The sequence below is a fragment of the Mchenga conophoros genome, linkage group LG7 (genome assembly GCF_057382185.1).
Source record: "Mchenga conophoros isolate Kocher_MC1m ecotype Shallow Benthic linkage group LG7, M_conophoros_male_GT1.1, whole genome shotgun sequence".
Lineage (NCBI taxonomy): Eukaryota > Metazoa > Chordata > Actinopteri > Cichliformes > Cichlidae > Mchenga > Mchenga conophoros.
The window spans coordinates 57,925,821-57,946,802 of NC_140532.1; the positions used below are offsets into that span (position 1 = coordinate 57,925,821).

The 20,982-nt window shown below is 41.0% G+C and overlaps 1 protein-coding gene across 6 annotated transcripts in view; it reads right to left on the reverse strand.

The window, feature by feature from the left end:
- Positions 1-19,879, reverse strand: part of nrg1 (neuregulin 1) — a 79,766-nt gene extending 59,887 nt beyond the window's left edge. For 3 of the 6 annotated variants that reach the window (XM_085280414.1, XM_085280413.1, XM_085280412.1), the window contains exon 1: positions 59-2,424. The gene's annotated coding sequence lies outside the window, so the exon portion shown is untranslated. Of the gene's footprint in view, positions 1-58; positions 2,425-16,663; positions 17,110-18,419 lie in introns of those variants that run through there. The other 3 variants (XM_085280410.1, XM_085280415.1, XM_085280411.1) reach the window with 3 other exon arrangements.
- Positions 19,880-20,982: the final 1,103 nt, after the last annotated feature.

The following is a 20,982-nucleotide window of genomic DNA, read 5'->3' on the forward strand; positions in this document are numbered from 1 at the left end:
ATTTTTTAAAATGTGCGGTCTACTAGTGAGCAGCAGTGAAACAGTTGTACTCACTCACCTGAATACTTGGGAAGAAAAGGTAGTATCGACGTGATGGGCCAGCTCTAGCTGAGGCAAATGTAGTGCAGAGGACAGGCCAGCCAAGCACTGCAGTGGCAGGAGGGACATGCTGTCTAGTCTTGGGAGCTCCAAACAGCTGAAAAGCTGAATCATCAGGGAGCGGCAGGTGTCCTTCCTCTCAGTGCAGCCACTGAAACAGATGAGTAAGGGGAAAGAGGAAAAAAGGAAATTACACAGAGTGGGAGGGGGGCTGCAGCAGCACAGAAGGGCAGAACTGGATACTCCCCTTTTCTTCTCTCACCCCTCCTCTCTCAATCCTTTATTTTCAAGTGGTGAGCTGTGCAGACTCTGGCCTCCTCCCTCACTGCCTCTCTTCCTGTCTGGTAGTGTGCAATGCAGGCTGCTCCCAATCCCTGTACAAAGCATCAACCTAAGCAAGTTCCTACTTGATCCAATTAGAGCATATGTCAGCAAATCAGAGACAGGCAAACTGCTGTAGCCACACCCTCTAGCACCACTCCCCATTCATTATGCTGGTCCAAAAGGGTGTGTTGGCTTTTTCCTTTTTTTATGCAGAGAAAGCAGCCACATGATCCACCTAAGGGGATAAAGCTGTTGTATCCTACTCATCTCAAGCATCAGGTCTGCACAAATAATAACATGATAAATTTGAGAGAGAGATAGAGAGAGAGAGAAAAAGAGAGATAGATAGATAGATAGATAGATAGATAGATAGATAGATAGATAGATAGATAGATAGATAGATAGATAGATACTGTTCTTAGGCATTTCTAGCCTTAAATATGGTGTTATGTATTTCTTGGCCTAGATTTCAACATGTATCTTGGTATATAGTATTATGTTTCACTGGATAAAATGGGGATATTGATTCCAAAACTGGCACTTCTTTTTGTATAATGATCAAGTGTGACAGAAAGCCCCAAGACTACCAATAAAACTATTAACTTCCCTCCCCCACTCATACCAGGGCTAGAAGGACAATCCACAGTCCATAGTCTTCTGGATGTGTCGGGGCTTAAACAAGATGGAAACATCTAGAAAGGTCGGGTCACTGCAACACTGAACACTGACACTACTGTGACCCTTTCCACTTACTCAGACAGAATTAATACCATTAATGGTATTTTTTGGAGATGACTTCCTGTGATATTGTGTCCAATATTGATTAATGTTCCGCTTTTGTGTGTGTGTGTGTATAAATATATGTATAAATGGAAAAAGTCTACATTAAAAATATGTACTAAATTACTAAAATTATGTTAAACAGACTTTGACTTTAACAATTAACTCCGTTTTCAGAGAGGCTAATCACAGTTTGTTCAATCAACTCTGATTATGTTCTCTATTAGTTAGGCACATGCATGAGTGCTGCAAAAAACAGAATGCCATCCTCGATGGAAATCCAAGAGTAGAGTCGCCATTTTAAAACAATGGACTGAGGAACATGAATGTGTGTCAGTCCATATGGACATTTATCTTGAAAATATCTACTAAATTACCAACAATTTAGTAGTATTTATTTAACTATAGAAATAATTTTACAGATTTTGCAGAAAGATGCAAAGCAGCACAAATGTTTTGTTTTTTTTATCCGATACTGTAAATCTCAAATTGCTAAATAGTGGAAGATGTTTTTGTCTGTGTATGTTTGCTTCCCTTTCTGTAAAAGTCCCCCACACTATATTCAGTGTTTGCATTCAAAATACATACAGGTCTAAGCATGTCAGAGTTTTCCTAAACACCAAACTCATTTATTGTTGATGCTTCAGAATGAAAAGAGTAGGATGAAACTGAGTAAAGATAAGAATATATGTAGTGACAGCAGTTACATTAATATATTCAGTTTTCATGTTTTGTCTTTAATATTTTCAGTAAAACAGCTACAACTTTCACTGACAGCATATAATATAGTTTTGCCTTTTTCATCTGTTAATTTAGGAGTTAACACAAATTTACTCTGTCATTACAACAATTAAGTGTATTCATCCGAGAGTATAGAATGATTTTTGTCTATCACTGGTTGGTCCTGAGGTCTGAATCTGGGGAAAGCTCATGTAATCACATAGAGAAAATCATCATCAAAAACTATCAAATGTCCCTCAAAACTTAAATAAAGCTGATCCTTCCCTGTCCTGAGTTTTCTGTTTTTTTTCTATCCACAGTTGTGCTGAGAGCTAACATGTGAACTTGTTGTTAAAAAAAAGACACAGCTTTATATAGTAAGCTATTATCTAGTATAAACTTTGAATTTAGTTGTGTTTTTTAAAAATGAAGAGCTCCAAAGATGAGATGATTGGGCAGTTTTCCGGTCCTGGTTCAATTCTGGTGCTGCATCATTATAACCTGCAGGATGACAGAGAAAAACGCATGGAGGTACTTATGTTTGGCAGCTGCATATAAATATAAAATAGACACACATTTACTTTTAAACAGCCATGACTATGAAAATTAAATGCTGACTGATCCCAGGAATTCTACTCTGCACAGTTGTTAAACAGATATACACAGGTCTCTTTGTAATGGAGGATGTCACTTTAAGAGAGACAGACTTGACCTCCTGAACTATGAATGATGAAGATGATAATGTGCTGACTTTATGCATCTACAATCTCAACAGGGTTGTCTAATAAGAACAGAGAACCTATCCACAAAATCCACTGCCACTCAGGTATCTGTCGTTCACTCATTTATTGAACAAGAATCCAAGTTACACATCCATAATGTGAGTGAGGGATTTACTGTAAAATACTGTATGCTGTGTGGTTTAGTCTCACGGACGCAGACCGCTAACAACTCATCCCTTTCCTGTTGCCATTTGTGCCATGTGTGGAGTGAAGGTAGTTAATTTCAAATGTAGTGGATCCAGAATTGATCCACCAAGGCTAGGCACTGCATCCACCTACGATGGCTCAGGAGCTCTGTTAGACCATCACTCTCCATGACAGGAACTGCCAATCAAAGCTGTCATTAATAACCAATTTTACAGCATTCAATTTAGTAATTAAAGTCAGACTTATTAGAAAGATGACTCACTGAACCTAAATCAGTGATTCTGATTCTGAGATAACTAATGCAGCTATTACAGATAACGTTACAGTGTTTAAAATGGTCACCACTGAATGTCAGTAGATTTCAGATTGCAGGTCCCTGAGTTCTGTTTTCTCAGACCCCACCGTACACACTAGAGGGTGGAGGGTCCTACCATCAATACCCCTTACAATGGTACGGCAGTCCACTAGGTTGTACTGCATGCCTTTATGGTGGGACCAGCTGCTGCTGAAGTGGATCTGGAACCAGGCAGGGACATGAAGTATGACAGGATCTCTGGGAGAGTGCGTTTACACTTTGCTGGTTTTTCCCTAGGTCGAAGCACCACCTGGGAGTCTTCCACTTCCAGCTTCTCTAACCAGTGGCAGAGATTATACAATCCCAATCAAAAGTTTAAAACAACTTGAAAAATGGAAAAAGTCATATTTTGCGTGGCTGGATCCTAACAAAGTTCCAAGTAAAGCTTCGACATGCAGCACCAAGAAATTGGAGTCAGACAAAACATTTTTTGAGCATGCAATTTATTGAAAACAACGCTTGAACTGAAACAGGCTGTATTACAGCTGATCAAAAGTTTAGGACCACACTCCAAAAACAACCCATAAACCCCCCAAAACATAATTCAAAGTTCCAAACATGAACTCAGTAATGACTAGCTCGACCATTATTGTTAATCGCTTCAAAAATTCATTTTGGCATGCCTGATGCAAGCATTTCCATGAGGTAAGTGGGAAAAAACTTCCTCTGCCATCCATACCTGTCAATGGAAAATTGTACTTAGTAGTCAGTATAAGCTTTTAATGATAGAATACTGCATGATGACCTTTTTATGACTTAGACCAGTGGTCCCCAACCAGGACCCAGGTCAGACTGACTACTTTTTCTTTTCAAATATTAATCTATTGCTATTAAGTGCTGCATCATTCTGGGGCGCCTGATCCTTTCTCACGGCACACCAATGTGACGCATTGGAAACCGTTTTTCAAGTGGTCTTGATCGGGACTGTATGTCCCAGGAAGGCAACTTTCTCTCAAACTGGGCATTGCTTTGATTGTTTTAGCTTTGAGACATTGCACTAAAAGATTTGTGCAATGTGTTGCATTTTGAAGAGCCAGCAAGAGAATAAATCCATCAGTAAGTGTAAAGGAAATACACAACACCGGTGAGTGATATTGAAACTCTGACCTACCGGAAATCTCCCTAACCTGCTTGTGCCAGAAAACTCATCAAGATGGCAGTCATACATAAGACACTGTTCAGCATTAAGATACACAAGTTTAACAGTATGTTATGAAGACATCCATAAGACAGACACTGAAGTTTTTCCTCTCAAGAGTGACACAAAGACCGAAAAAACTACAAGGGACTCTGTATATCCTAATAACAACAACACTCATATTAAGGTAGGTGGAAATTTTTTATTTATTCCTATTTGCGTTATGTTTCTCATTCATTAGTCATTGAAGAAAAGTATGCTAAAGAACTTGTGTACACTTTAGTAAGCTGATATTTGAAGGAACATGAACATTTGTATTCAAAGGTATTTTTCTATGCTATTATAAAGGTCCTTGTCAACCATAACTGATTGTAAGCCACGTTCAAGTTTTTAAAATCCTTTTAATTACTTAAAATGTTGAATGAAAGATGTGCACCTATTGTGGTTTAGCCTTTTTTCTGTGTGTTTAAGGGCAAAGTTATTAACTACACTGTTTATAAGAGAAAACCTCAGACACAGTCTAAAGTATTTAACATAAAACAAGCACCTGAACCATGGGACATAGATGAGTTTGCACAAGGAGCAACACGGTCTGAGCTGTCTCGTAGAGGGGAAAGAACCTGCAGACTAATACTAAAGGGGAATGCTTTCTTTCTTTTTTTTTTAACTCTGCTTCTGCTTCACTTTGATAGTCTTTATGAACATTGGATCCCAGGAACATCCCACAAGAATATATCAGTACTATTCAAGAAAAACTATCCAAACTAAATACAGTCTATGATGAGTTCCTTGTCAACCTTAACTGTATTTTTGTATAGCCCACCTATAGAAATGCACTGCAAACTACACAACTGTGCATTAGTTGCCAGGATGGTTTCACAGAATGCACAGTCTTAAATTCAAGGAACAGGAGAGAAGCTCTGTATTTGTGTCATCCTGGGGAAGGATAGGGTGTATTTTTGGTTTTGCATGATTTGTTTTGAATCTTTTACAGTAATTTTTTTGGTCTTACGTATTGTTTTTTTTTTTTTTTGCTTCTTTGTTTGAAAGCTATGAGTTTATGGTATGTTTTATTTGTGGAGTTTGTATTTTTAGTTATATTCCCCATAAAAGCTCCACCACTTTTACTACTTATTCTCACTTGCTAAAGAAGCAAGAGACCTTTGTAGTGAACGATTGTCTCCTAATAGGCAACTATTAGGAGACAATTACCTTGCGATAGAAAGTGATCAATAGTGTGTTTTAATTTATTTTAATTACATTTATTTTACTCAATTTATTTAATACAAACTATGATATGATGTATGTTTGCTTTGGATTTGTAGATGGCTTAATGTGACATCTGAAAATAATAGTTAAGCAGATATGGATAACTATTGTATACATGTGAGTTCAAAGGTGTACAATGGCTGCATACTTTTTTTTTTTTTTTTTTTTTTTTTTTTTTAAGTACTTCAGGCAGGGTTTGTACACCTTTTTCAGGGTCAAATTCAAGCACTTTTTAAGCACTTTCAAGGTCCATTTTCAAGTTTTTCCATTGCATTTTACCTCCCCCCCCCCTTCAATTCACATCACCTCAGTAAGACCATGTGAAAATTAAAACAGATCATCCTAGGTGAACTTAAACACCTTTGTTCCCCTTTTGTTATAACATAGAAAAACGCACCACAGAAAAATACTGCAAAAGGAAAAGGTTTTCTTAGATCAGGGGTGGGCAATCTCAGTCCACAAGGGCCGGTGTCCCTGCAGGTTTTAGATGTGTCCTCGAACCAACACAGCTGATTTAAATGGCTAAATTAGCTCCTCAACATGTCCTGAAGTTCTCCAGAGGCCTGGTAACGAACTAATCATGTGATTCAGGTATGTTGACCCAAGGTGAGATCTAAAACCTGCAGGGACATTCCTAAATGATCACCTTTAAAGTGTTCGTGCTAATAACTAGGGCTGGGCCATATCATACCGTTCACGGTAATACCGGTATAAAGTTGGGCAACGATAAGAAAATTAAATATCGCGATAGAATATGGGTGAAATGCGCATGCGCAGTGCCTTTGTTTTCATACGTACATGGCGGAAAAATGAGAAGGGCGAAAGTGGATCGTTGAATGAAACGGATGAACCAGAATTGGTTTGTAAAAATGCTGCAACTTCAGTGCTGTGGAACTGGTTTAGCTTTCGTCCGTCAGATACACAACAAAACACTATTTTTGGTAGCGCATGCTAGCGGGCCGTCGTTATTACCGTGTTTTTTGAAAAATACGGCACACTTAAAATCAATCCTTTGATTTTTCTGAAAATCAACAGTGCCCCTTATAATCCCGTGTGCCTTATGTATGAATTCCAGTTGTGTTTACTGACCTCCAAACGATTTTATGTGGAACACGGCGCTTGAAAATCTGTCAAATGTTTTAGTACGACTTTGCTAAGCTACGAAGCCGCACTGCTTGATGGATTGTCAGAGCATTACGGCTATTGTAGGCAGGAGCCTCGCAGAGTGATACGTACTGCGCTTCAACATAATATTACCGTACTGTGTGTGTATAATCTCATTTTAAGTTTTGTGGATATTACAGTGGGGCAAAAAAGTATTTAGTCAGCCACCGATTGTGCAAGTTCCCCCACTTAAAATGATGACAGAGGTCAGTAATTTGCACCAGAGGTACACTTCAACTGTGAGAGACAGAATGTGAAAAAAAAAATCCATGAATCCACATGGTAGGATTTGTAAAGAATTTATTTGTAAATTAGGGTGGAAAATAAGTATTTGGTCAATAACAAAAATACAACTCAATACTTTGTACCATAACCTTTGTTGGCAATAACAGAGGTCAAACGTTTACTATAGGTCTTTACCAGGTTTGCACACACAGTAGCTGGTATTTTGGCCCATTCCTCCATGCAGATCTTCTCGAGAGCAGTGATGTTTTGGGGCTGTTGCCGAGCAACACGGACTTTCAACTCCCGCCACAGATTTTCTATGGGGTTGAGGTCTGGAGACTGGCTAGGCCACTCCAGGACTTTCAAATGCTTCTTACGGAGCCACTCCTTTGTTGCCTGGGCGGTGTGTTTTGGATCATTGTCATGTTGGAAGACCCAGCCTCGTCTCATCTTCAAAGTTCTCACTGATGGAAGGAGGTTTTGGCTCAAAATCTCACGATACATGGCCCCATTCATTCTGTCCTTAACACGGATCAGTCGTCCTGTCCCCTTGGCAGAAAAACAGCCCCATAGCATGATGTTTCCACCCCCATGCTTCACAGTAGGTATGGTGTTCTTGGGATGCAACTCAGTATTCTTCTTCCTCCAAACACGACGAGTTGAGTTTATACCAAAAAGTTCTACTTTGGTTTCATCTGACCACATGACATTCTCCCAATCCTCTGCTGTATCATCCATGTGCTCTCTGGCAAACTTCAGACGGGCCTGGACATGCACTGGCTTCAGCAGCGGAACACGTCTGGCACTGCGGGATTTGATTCCCTGCCGTTGTAGTGTGTTACTGATGGTGACCTTTGTTACTTTGGTCCCAGCTCTCTGCAGGTCATTCACCAGGTCCCCCCGTGTGGTTCTGGGATCTTTGCTCACCGTTCTCATGATCATTTTGACCCCACGGGATGAGATCTTGCGTGGAGCCCCAGATCGAGGGAGATTATCAGTGGTCTTGTATGTCTTCCATTTTCTGATGATTGCTCCCACAGTTGATTTTTTCACACCAAGCTGCTTGCCTATTGTAGATTCACTCTTCCCAGTCTGGTGCAGGTCTACAATACTTTTCCTGGTGTCCTTCGAAAGCTCTTTGGTCTTGGCCATGGCGGAGTTTGGAGTCTGACTGTTTGAGGCTGTGGACAGGTGTCTTTTATACAGATGATGAGTTCAAACAGGTGCCATTCATACAGGTAACGAGTGGGGGACAGAAAAGCTTCTTACAGAAGACGTTACAGGTCTGTGAGAGCCAGAGATTTTCCTTGTTTGAGGTGACCAAATACTTATTTTCCACCCTAATTTACGAATAAATTCTTTACAAATCCTACCATGTGAATTCATGGATTTTTTTTTTTTTTCACATTCTGTCTCTCACAGTTGAAGTGTACCTCTGGTGCAAATTACTGACCTCTGTCATCATTTTAGGTGGGGGAACTTGCACAATCGGTGGCTGACTAAATACTTTTTTGCCCCACTGTATACATGGTTATGCTGAGGATATGTCGGCCAATTTCCACTGGAAATGCCCTTTGGTTAAACTGTCAGCAAGGAATTTGCATTTGCACTGTTAAATTTTTATATAGCTTTAATCCACATAATAAACAGCTGATTGTTTAAGTGAAAATACATTGTTAGTGGAAAGAAAAATCAAAGTTGTGGACCTGTAAAGTATTTTGTCTAGTGTCAATTATATTGTCAGTTATATCGTTATCGCAAATTTTCAAATGTATATCGTGATAAATATTTTTGGTCATATCGCCCTGCTCTACTAATAACATCATGTACAGTAAGTAAGTACAAAACAACAACTACACTACACACTAACTACACAAGACAACACACTTGAGACTCCAAACACGGTAAACTTCACAAGTCTCTCACCTGTGAAAACTCACTTTCACCCTTTCTTTCTTTCGCTCGCTCACTCCTAAAACTTCCCCCTCTTCCTAAACAACGAAATGTCACATTTCCATATATATTTTTGATTGTTTAACACAAATAAGGAAGGGTGTTTTTTTTCCTTTTTTGCTCACAAGCGGAGAGTGTTTGCTAGCGCTGTCCTTAGAAAACGCCATTTTTACCGTGTCTTCCAGTAGTAAACGCCTGTTTTATTCAGGAAAAGACATCGCGTATACTTTTGATCATAACTCTGGTTTTACATGGCCTATCAACACAATTTAAAAACTGGTATATAGTTTGAAGTCAGTACTTGTGACAAACGTTGAAATGGAGACTCTGGGTCCGTCGTAAAGCCTTAAGTTGGCTAGCTATGTATTGGGCTAATGTTTAAAGCTTTCACTTGAGTAAAGTAACTCATATTACTGCTAAGTAATGTTAGCTAAGTTCACAGCATGCTCCATAAATCTCCATGTCATAACTAACCGCTATACTAGCGCTGCCGTATTGCATCACACTCACTGCATTTCAATCATTTATCCCTCTCTGTTTTTGTACCCCTGTTTATTTTAAAGCTCAGTTTTTAAAACCTTATGGTGTAACTATAGCCCAGCCCATGCAGCAGTATGTTAATGACTAACCTCGTATTGTGGATGGATTACCTCAGTAATTCTCCTGACTGAAGTTTCGTCTCTTTACAGAATTCTGCCATGCAATTGCGTTTGTTCCTAACCATCGCGAACCCTCACGTTAACTTTTATCGAATGGAAAAAACAAACAAACTAGTGTTCATAAATAAAGCGAACCTTGGACAAGTCATGGTGAACTTCTGTCGGAGGGGCGCTTTTTTGAACTGCAGGTTCTTGAAGGATAATACAGTTTGAAGCTGGAGGATCTCTTTGTAAATATCCGATAGAAGCTAGGTCCCCTAACTTTCAGTAGCTGTTGAAAGGATAAAGTTGTGGTATTGGTGTGGTGTTGGCCAGAGGGGCCGATGGCGCGATATGGCAGCCTCGCTTCTGTCAGTCTGCCCCAGGGCAGCTGTGGCTACAACTGTAGCTGCCTCCACCAGTGTGTGAATGTGAGAGTGAATGAATAGTGGCATTGTAAAGCGCTTTGGGTGCCTTGAAAAGCGCTATATAAATCCAATCCATTATTATTATTATTATTATTATCAGTGGTTAGAAATACCATTATTACTTTAGGATTAGTTTAACACAAAGTCAGGGCTGACCCGGTACCATTTCTGTGAGTCACAGTGCACAGCATAAAGGTCCTTTCACATCGGACGCAGCATGTGCTGCTAATGCTAACTAAAAGCAAAGGATCCAGAATTTGTTACGGTGGCTGCTGAGCTCTGTGGGTTTTTGCACCTCTACCTGTACTAGATTCACCTGCTCCTTGTTGTTTTTATCTCTGACTTGATGTCCTCTACAAGAGTTTCTGTTTTCTTTTTGCTGGTTCTTCAAATGTTCAATAAAAACGTATGCTAGTCCTTGATCCCCAAACTGGGAAATTACAAAGTGACCTGGAAGGAATTGACTTGGCATTCCAAACCTATTACAAAATGTTATATGCACAACCTGCACAAGCCAACACAGAAGATATAAAAATGTTTCTTAATTCATTAGATTTGCCATCAATTGGTGAGTGTCAAAATGAATGCCTAAACAAACAGATTCAGAAAGAAGAATTGGAAATGGCCTTAAAGAAACTAAAAAAATAACAAAACACCAGGTACAGAAGGCCTGCCGGCTGAGTGGTATAAGGCATTTGAGGTGGAGGTGCTTCCAGTTTTGCTAAGGTCATTGAACTGGACATTAGAGAATATGTCCAGTTCAATCATGGTCTGAGGCGATCATAACAATTATACCTAAAGACGGTAAGAACAAAATGCTGTGCCGCTCATATAGGCCGATATCAGTCCTAAACCAAGGTTATAAGCTTTACGCCTCAATTATATCTAATAGGATAAACTCATTCATCCCAGATTTGATTGATGAAGATCAAACTGGATTTGTTGGGGGCTGGCAAACCCAAGACAACATAAGACGCTCTCTCCACATAATCAATAATGTAAGAGAAAATAATCATAAAGCGGTACTAATTAGTCTGGATGCCGAAAAGGCCTTTGATTGCGTGAGCTAGAGGTATTTGTTTTTGGTCCTAGAAAGATTTGGTTTTGCTGAAAACTCCATTAACAGTATTAAGACATTATATTCAATGCCTACCGCGAGAATCAAGATAAATGGACGAGTCACGGACCGTATAAAGTTGGAAAGATCTACTCGTCAAGGTTGTCCCTTGTCTCAGACTCTTTTCGCTCTTTACATTGAACCTTTAGCACAGGCAATAAGAGAAAATAATAGTATTCATGGGGTCGTAGTTAATTCAAGAGAACACAAAATAGCCTTATATGCTGATGATGTCCTTTTGTACTTGTCAAATCTAGACCAGTTCATCTGGACCCTTTTAGATTTGCTGGGAAGGTTTGGGATGTATTCTGGTTACAAACTCAACATAGGAAAAACACAAATTTTAAGTTTTAACTATAGCCCGTCGAGTGAGGTTAAAAAATGTTTTTCTGTTGATTGGTCTCTGAAAGCAATTAGATATTTAGGAGTATGGCTGACTAAATCGTTAGATGACTTGTATAAAAAAAAAAACTTTGAGCCTGTGAACCAAAAGATTAAAGAGGACCTCACTCATTGGTCAACACTTGTTTTTGATTTTAGTGCGAGAATGGAGGTCATTAAAATGTCAGTCCTACCCAGACTACTGTATCTGTTTATGTCTCTACCGATCAAAATCCCCAAATCTCAGTTCCATGACTGGGACAAACAAATATCTCGATTTATTTGGAGGGGGCGGAAACCTAGAATTAAATATAGCACATTATTAATCCTTAAAGATAAAGGTGGCTTCTCCCTCCCAAGTCTCAGAGATTACTACCTTGCTGCTCAACTCAAAATAATTATACAATGTTGTGATGACACTTATGGGGCCCGATGGAAAGACATTGAGAATATGTGTGGGGTCATTCCAATACAAGCCTTGATAGGAGATCAGAAGCTGGCAACAGCCTACCAGAAAGAACTGAACCCTTTCGCATCTTTTACATTGCTTGTCTGGTTTGAGTTAGTGAAAGAACTAAATCTAAGGAACCACATTCAAGTACTTAAGTGGGTGGCTTATGACTCTGAGTTTAAACCAAACCAATTGGAGTTACAATTTAAGAACTGGTCACATAAAGGCATTAATGTATACTGTAAAATACTGGATAAGAATGGCCTGCAAATTTTTCAAACATTACAAGAAAAATATGAGCTAGGAAAAAGTGATTTTTTTTCAGATACCTACAATTACGGCAGTATTTGTCCTCAAAAGTGACTAAAGAAATTAATACACAATCCAATGAAATAATTAATCTGATTTTACAAACATACTATAAGGGATGTAAGTCAGTTATCTCTAAACTCTACCAGGGCATATTGAAAAGTAGGGGAACTTCAACAGATTATATAAAGGAAAGATGGGAGAGAGAGTTGTCCTCAGTTATAACTTCTGAGCAATGGGACAATATGTGTGAGACTGCCATTTCAACCTCATCCTCTGCATACTGGCGAGAATTTAGTTGGAAAAACCTGGTACGATTTTTCATAACACCAAAACAACAAACACGGGGAAATTCTTCATGCTGGAGGAGCTGTGGGGAAACTGTTGCAAACCATACCCACATATTCTGGTCGTGTCGAAAACTTTCTAAATTTTGGGAAGATGTTATATCAAAGATAGAACAGACTATAGGCTTTAAATCAAAACAACATCCTGTCATAAAATTTTATTTAGGAGACCTACCCGAAGAATTAACAAGCAATGACAAATATAATTGGGCAGGGATAGCTCAGTAGGTAAAGTGGTCGCCCCATGATCGGAAGGTCGGCGGTTCGAATCCACTTAACGGCTACCCTGAGGTACCCCTGAGCAAGGTACCGTCCCTACACACTGCTCCCCGGGCGCCTGCTTAGTGGGCTGCCCACTGCTTCACTGAGTGAATGGGTCAAATGCAGAGAAAAACAAGTAATTTCCCCATGGGGATCAATAAAGTACCCATTATTATTATTATTATTATTATATCTCCTGAAGATTCTTACTGCTGCAGCAAAAAAAGCAATTACTCGTAAGTGGCTCTGTACTGACCCCCTGTTCTGGACGACTGGTTGAGCGTTGTTGAGGAGATTCATAAAATGGAAAAACTTACCTTTTTGTTAAGGCTGCAAGCTAATATTTATACCACAAGATGGGACAAGTGGTTGAAATATATCCGAAATTCGAATGTTGTTTGTTTGGGGTTTTTTTTAATTAAATTTATTTTTTCTTTCTCCTGTTTGTGCCTACTCACATCTATATAAACTTCTGCATGCCTCTCCTAGGCTGCTCTTACATCTGTAGATGTGCTGTCAATTCATGAATATAAAGTCATGTTCTCACTGCCAGAATTGCTTTGTGGGAAAAAGCTGTGCTTTTCAGTCGACTGCTTGTTTTGTTATGGTTGTTTTTGGTTGTTTTCCTTTTCTGTTGTAAAAATATGTAAAACCTCTATTAAAAACTAAGTAATAAAAAAAAAATTAAAAAAAGGAATGCTAATTCATAACGAAGAAAGCTTTGTAACTATCCCCACTAGTGAAGACTGTCATTTCCAAAACACTGCATTGCCAAGAAAATGGTCCTCATTAACTGGAAAAATTAAAAAATAATCTTAATTCTAACCAATATAAAAACCATCTAATAGATCACATTAGTCTTGATACAACCTCTGCCATCACATTTGATCAATCCCTTTGGGCTCCTTTGATCGGCTTCATCACCTAGTGGGGGTGGGGGGTCATGGTTTGGTCCTGCCTTCGCTATAGAGATTGACAGACCACGTGACTTTCGCACATTACATGCTGGGAACTCGTGGCAAAACAATCCAAGTACCGCATGAAATGCAAGCATTTGCAGCACCGCAAAACGTTCATTCTTCGGTTCCAATAAATTCTTGCTTTTTCTTTGCCCCCGAAAAAGGTATGTACAAAACGAAGGAGAACAATGCCGGTCCGTACAAAGACAGACTTGATGAAAAGTCAAAGAAAAGATACGAGGAAAAAAATCAAAGGAGTGAAAGGGTTAGACCCTTACGAGCACACAGAGGGACAAAATACGTTAGCGTGCTGCCCAACTTTCACCACGCTCATATTTACAATTATACGCTTCTTGGAGTGAGTGCATACACTCGTGAAGTTTAGTAACTTCAGGTCACTGCAACAAGCCCCAGTTTACCAACGGATGGGTACAGGACCTTGAAATGCACCGTGTAGAACGAAAGACCATCGTACATATCATAAGTTTACCAGTCTCACAAATCGTCTTCATAAATACACATTCGTTAACCGTTTATTAATAGGACCTTTGAGCTCAACGGTAATTAATTAGTAGTGGAAATAATTTCTGGTATGCATTACAGAAATATAGCAGTGACAATAATATTGTATGCTGTAATCGTACTGGGCAATTAGTGATACAAAAAAACTGTTTTACCCTGTGAATAAAAGTATATGTTTTTGTCAATGTACCATAATAACAGAAGCGAAACGCAATATTGTGTCAGGACAATTCACTATTTATGCACAATAAACAAAGGAGCATAGCGCCACAATTTCTATTCAGCGCCAGACTTGCTTGTAACCTATATCACCAATTATGTTAAGAAAAATGACGTATTAACTACTACAAAACACTGACCTTTGTGGAAATGCTTGGAGCAGACTAACATGTGAGCTGGAGTGTTCTGAGACGTTATATTTGATCTTTGAATGGCTGCAATCCAGGCCACCCGTCGCCTCTTTGTTACTTCGGAAACATGGCTCGAACAATTTCTCTTCAACGACGTAATCCGATAACAACCGATCTCTTTACCCGTCAGCTTTCCGTGGCTGTCATGCGACCGGCTATTGCAGTTAATAATACAACAGCTTCTTGCCATTTTTTGTGTTTCTTTTTATCGCTGTATAACTGATTTCAATTGAAAGCCTGCGTGCACTAGTACCTCTTGCCACGAGTTCCCAGAATTCTTTGCGGTTTTACCCCTGAATGACGTCACATTTTCAATCTATCTCTATTGTGGTTGATATGGGGGTAGGGACGGCCTTAGGGCGTCTGGGGAGTCCCTAGGGACGTTTCCCTAGAAGGCCTAACCTGGGGGATGTGGCCATGACCTGGTTAGGAGCTCTGGGGGCTCTTAGATGGTGTTTTCCTTGTGGCTGCGTACAGCAGAGATGGGGGAGGGTCTGTGCTGGCGGACGTTGGTTACTGGCCTGGTAGCCTGGCTGCCCCTGGGAGGGTCCGGGACGGGCGTGGAGGCTAGGGGGTCTGGGGCCGGGCCTTGGGGGCTTGGGTCCTGGCTGTTGTGTCACCGGAGCAGTGGGCGGGTGGGTGCAGGGGACCTCTGGTGCATCGGCCCAACTAGGGGGCTCTCTAACTGGTGGGGAGTTGTTATATCTTTGCAGGTGGTCTCCTCACTACAGGAGCTCACTCTGCAGGTGGGGGGAGATATATAGGAGAGGTGGAGAATGAAGTCAACCTGGGTGTCTATTGTCTTGTATAGTTTGAGAGATGATTGGATGATGGGGTGGGTGCAGTTTTCTCTGGGGTGGAGTCGGGTGGGCTGCCCCGGACTCTGTGGGGCTGGGCGGTGCTGCTGCTGCGGGCCCCGGACCGGATGGGCCTGGGCCCCCTTGCCCTGGTGGGTTCCAGAGTGGGGGTGCCTACTGGGGTCAGCGGGGGAGCTGGCCCCAGGGAGGGGCCGCTTGCCCCTCCCTTTCTTCCCTCCCCATCCTCAGCTGCCTCCCTATTCCCGCTATACCACACCCACCTTGGGGTGCAGGTATGTCACCAGGGTGCAGGGGAGGCACTCTCCCTCTATCCCCTTCTGGCCGCCTCTTCTGTGCCTCAATTTTATTCTGCAACCTAGACATCCACATTACTCACACTCTCACATAACACATACATATAGGGCCTTGGGGGTGGGCACGTTTTACAGCATCCAGAGGATGGTCGGTGTACTCCAACCCACCTCTGGCGCTAGTGCCCTACCCTCAATTTTAAATGCTTTAGACACTAAGGGTTTTCGGGAGGAGCCGTGCTGCTCTCTGAGAGGAAGCTAGTACCATGCTCTCCTGAGTTTTAAATGCACTTTAGAACAGCACACAGCAACACTACATATGAGCGGGCGTAGGGAGGTTTGAGGTCTTCACTCACCCCGGTTCTGTTAGCCGTCAGGGCTGGGGGGCTGGGAGGAGGTGCTGGCCGTCAGACTGGGGTCTGGGATGCGGGGCCTCCCTGCTACTGCAGATAAGGAGGTGGTCCGCTTGCCTCCACCCCAGAGAGAAGGGTTACATCTCCTGGGTCTAGGTGCGGCTTGCCCCTCTGAGGGCGGGGGTACCTGGACCTGGGATATAGAGTATGTTTGGGGAGTGTGACTGTCTGTGCAGTGTCTATTTGTGTCTGTCTACACGTTGGGTGAGTGCCGAGTATTTGGTTGTGCATATGGGGTGGGAATGCACGTTTGTGTCTGCGTGTGCCTGTTCGTCTGTGTCTATATGTCAGGTTGGGTCTTAGACTCAACCTCTCTGGGTACATCTCAGGCCCTCTAAAGTACGGAGGCCTATCTCCCCTCACCACACTCCCTGCCGGTGGCTGATGCCCTCAGACGTTGGTGTGTTGGTGGTCCTTGTCATCTGGGGCTGGGCGCTCATGTATGTACCGGCTCACTCCTGGTGGCCGATTGGCGGGGCCAGGCGCCTGTGGCCCGGCTGGGCTCCTTCCGGGGGGTGGGATGCCCTCAGGCCTCTGGGCCTGAAGCTCGGTCCTCTCTGGCACAGCTGGCTGCCGGCAGAGCCCACGGGCACGCCACTGCAACCCCCTCTGGCCTCTGCTCCATAGCTGCGGGGTGACCTCTCGTTTGGGGCTCTACTCAGCTCTTCCCAGTAGGGTGGCACGGTTCCTCCCCCTTTGGTGGTCCTCCTCGGGTCCTTGTACTCTGGGGCCTCTGGATATCTGGGGCCTGGATCTCCTCCATACCTGCTTCATACCCTGGTGGACGGGGCTATGGCTCCCCACGCTCCCTAGCAGATCGTTACATGGAGAAACCTTTGGAATACAAGCATGCTGATCCACACAGGTGTACACACAGGTGTTCACAGACGCGGACTACACCTTTCTTGGCTGCTGCCTCAAAGCATATTGTGCGCTGTCTATCTTGCGTGCTGCACAATATCGTTTATTATTTAGTAACTACTGTTATCTACTGCTAGCTAGTTTATTGTGAAGGTGCTGTTTTTTTATTATGTTGCTCTTTGTTATTTGCTTTCTCTTCTGTTTTTTTTTCTCCATACAGGTGATCCAGGTGTTTTGTTTGTTTGTTTGTTTTCTTTCTTCCCCCCCTTCTCACCGTCTCTTCTCCCCTTTGGTTTTCTTTCTCTCCCTCTCTTTCTTTCATTCTTTCTCCCTGTCCTATCCCCTAGTCATGTCTGTCCCGTTTGTAGCAACCAAAAATAAAATAAATACATAATTATAATAAAGGTCAATCAAATGGACCAATATGGCAAGGCCATGATGATCCACTTGGTAAAATAAATCCGCTTGGCATCTTTCTTGGCCTTAAGACAACAATTCTGATGGCTAAAGATCCAAACGGGACACAAAAAAAAAAAAAAAAAAAAAAAAAAAAAGGCTGTGGAAGTCCCTGTGTTAATTTTAAATATGTTAATATTGTCTATTTTCTAAAACGTTCAGATTGTCTACTCTTATTTAATTCACTTAATGTAAAGAATTCACCTGCTTGCTGCATACAATGCTACTATTGCACATTCACCTAATGTATATAATATATAACGTTCTTCTTCTCTCCCCCTTTTGCACATGTCGAGGAGCATGTCAGATTACATTTAACTGCATGTTATACTTGTATAACTATGCATGTGACGAATAAAGAATCTTGAATCCTCCAGCTTCAGTGTGCTAATGTGTTTATATTATTTCAACCATAGCTGTGTAGTTAGTGATCACGTAGCACACCTTTATATACCGGCTAGCCCAGCTTCAGTAACCCTACAAACCTTACTACTGTTTAGTTTTCTGTAGAGCTGTACTACAGTGGCCCCTAGAGACAAAGCATGTACAAACTCCAAAGCACATACAAATTTTGGAGTTTGTACGTGCTTTGGAGTTTGTACGTGCTTTGTCTCTAGGGGCCACTGTACTGTACATCTTCAGAAATCCATCAATCAGAACCAGGGCTGTGCAGAGAGGTTTAAAGGGGCGGGTGCTCAAAGTTAAAAAGGGGCACATTGAACCAGGCTGAATAACAACAACACACATTCATCAAGAATCTAATATGGGCAACAAGGCAAAGCAAACGTAGCCGATGCTTTACCTGATGGGTACAATGTTGCTGTTGAGGGGTTGCTGTGGATAGTGCTGGAGGGCAGGGCTGAGTTGATCTGAGACTGTAAACATTAAAAAGTCCATAGGAGAGATGGTAGCTGATTAAACAAGTGTCATGAGATAATAACAAAATGCAAAGATTGGTGACAGCGCTTGGAACCATAAGGCAACAAAAAACTGTGAGAAATAATTTAGGCTCTGCCTGTGATTCACTCTTTGCTTCTCTTCTTCCTTCCATCCCATCATTTCATATATCACTCTCCACTTGCTGTCTATCTGAGAACAAGGCACAACTTGCTATTGCAATAAACTATAATCTAATTATCCACACCTAACAACTCTTGCACTTAATCTAAAATAAAATGATGACAGAAAAATGTTATAGCCTCACACAGCTCCTACTGTTTCCTCCTCATGTCCTTGGAAGGCATGTCTGGACAATGTTATATCATGAGTAATATTTTTTTTTTAAAAATCCATCTAAATAAAACACACACATGCACGCACACACAATAACATTTTAGACTTTCTTCAGAATACTGTATATACTATGGGCATCATGGTGTTGATCCAGAATCTTTTTTTTTAAATTATTATTATTTATTACTAGAGCTACAATAATAAAGCAATGAGGAGGGGGAAGTAATAAATATGAAATAATGTCATTATGATGATTCCATTTGTTTCACTATCCACTCTGTGCAGGGCAAAGCTTATTACATTTTTAAACTGTAGAGATACAATAATTTTACTGCTGTAAAATCCAAATTTTGTCTTATTTAAAATATAAATCTAATATAATCTGCTTCTTAATGTATGTTCTTTAAAATACAGTGTTTTTTTAATATATTATAATTATAATAATGCATAATTATGTGGACATGCATATTAGATCGTTTTTTAGTGAAATATAATCCCTCCAGAAAGGCAGGAAAAGCCCTGTAACTTGCTTTAAAACTAAATATGTTTCTAAATACTTTAAAACTAAATATGTTCCCTAAAACGGTGACAGAGCTACAGACCCATGACAGCCTTACACAGGTAGCCAGCAGCTATGACCAGCACTACTTGTGCAGTTAATAAAAGGACAGGTAATGTTTGTCGCGCTGTTGCACACACAGCACGCTCGTTTGTTTCAGTTCGTCAGTTGCAACAAGACAGCTTACCAACGTGTACAAAATAAGCTAATACTCCTGGGTGCTATACACTACAGTGTACGCTGTACACCTACTTACTGGTTTTGTCGCATCAGTCTGTGTCTCTGAGTTAACTTGTGTTTCTCCTACAGCTCCGGACCGGAAAAAATGCGCGTGCTCTTTGTGAGCTCGTTCCCGGCTCGTAACGAGCGCGTTCTGCCGTTAAGGGCGATCATTGGTTAAATGTGATCATGTGACTGATGCAAGCTAGATCCTTTTATTTAGCAAAATTGTGATTAATAGTTAAATATTATTGTTGAGGGGCACAGACAAGACTCCGCACGCACACACACATTTAAAAAAAAAAATAATATATTTAATATATATATATATATATATTTTTTTTTTAATAGTTGCCTCAACAAAAGGGCACCTTGGGCACCCATCAGGAAAGGGGCGGGTGCTCAAGCCCCTCTAGCCCCCCCACCCCCACCTCTGCACGTGCCTGATCAGAACATTATTTAATCTTACATTTTTTTATTTTTTCCCTTGGGGGGGGGGGGGGGGGGGGGGGGGGGGGGGAATTCCCGCGTACCACTAGAGGGAGCCCATGTACCATGGTTTTAGAATGACAGACTGGATGAATGAATAGAGCAGCGACAGGAAGGAGACACTGGGGAGGATTTTTCTCAAAGAGGAGACACCAAATCACAGCTGACTTCATTCAAGCGCCTTGAGGCGACTTTTGTTGTGATTTGGCGCTATATAAATAAAATTGAATTGAATTGAATTCATTCTTTAGCAATGGATGATTTCATCATCCTCAGTTACTAGACTCAGGTGAACGGGTAATAACTGAATAGATACAAATGGGTAACAGTATGAAATCATAACATCTGCCTTGCACTTTAATGACTTGTGTGTGTGTGTGTGTGTGTGTGTGTGTGTGTGTGTGTGTGTGTATAGAGGGCGACAGAATCAATTATTAGCCAACTATTTACAGTAAACATATTTACTTACTATACCATTTTAGATTAACTACAACAACTGTAGTGTACTTGGTTCAAAGGTTCAAAGACAAAGTAATTTCAATTAAGCTTTAATTAGTGTAAACTGGTAGATAAAATAATACAAAGTGTGGAGAAAAATAAATCAGATTTTGGTTTGTGTGCTACAGGAAAAAAAAAACTCATAATAATAATAAAATAAACCAAACACCTAAACAGTTTGACTGATTTGTACAAGTGACTTTCGCAGCACCTTATCTTCCCTCACACCCAACATTTCTGTTCATTTTTGCTGTGTGGAAAGGGAAATCAATCTGAAAACCCCAAATTGATATTTATAATTTTGTTCACTATTATGACAGGACTTAATAACAGCTCAGTATTAACATGATAATACTGCTGTAATGTC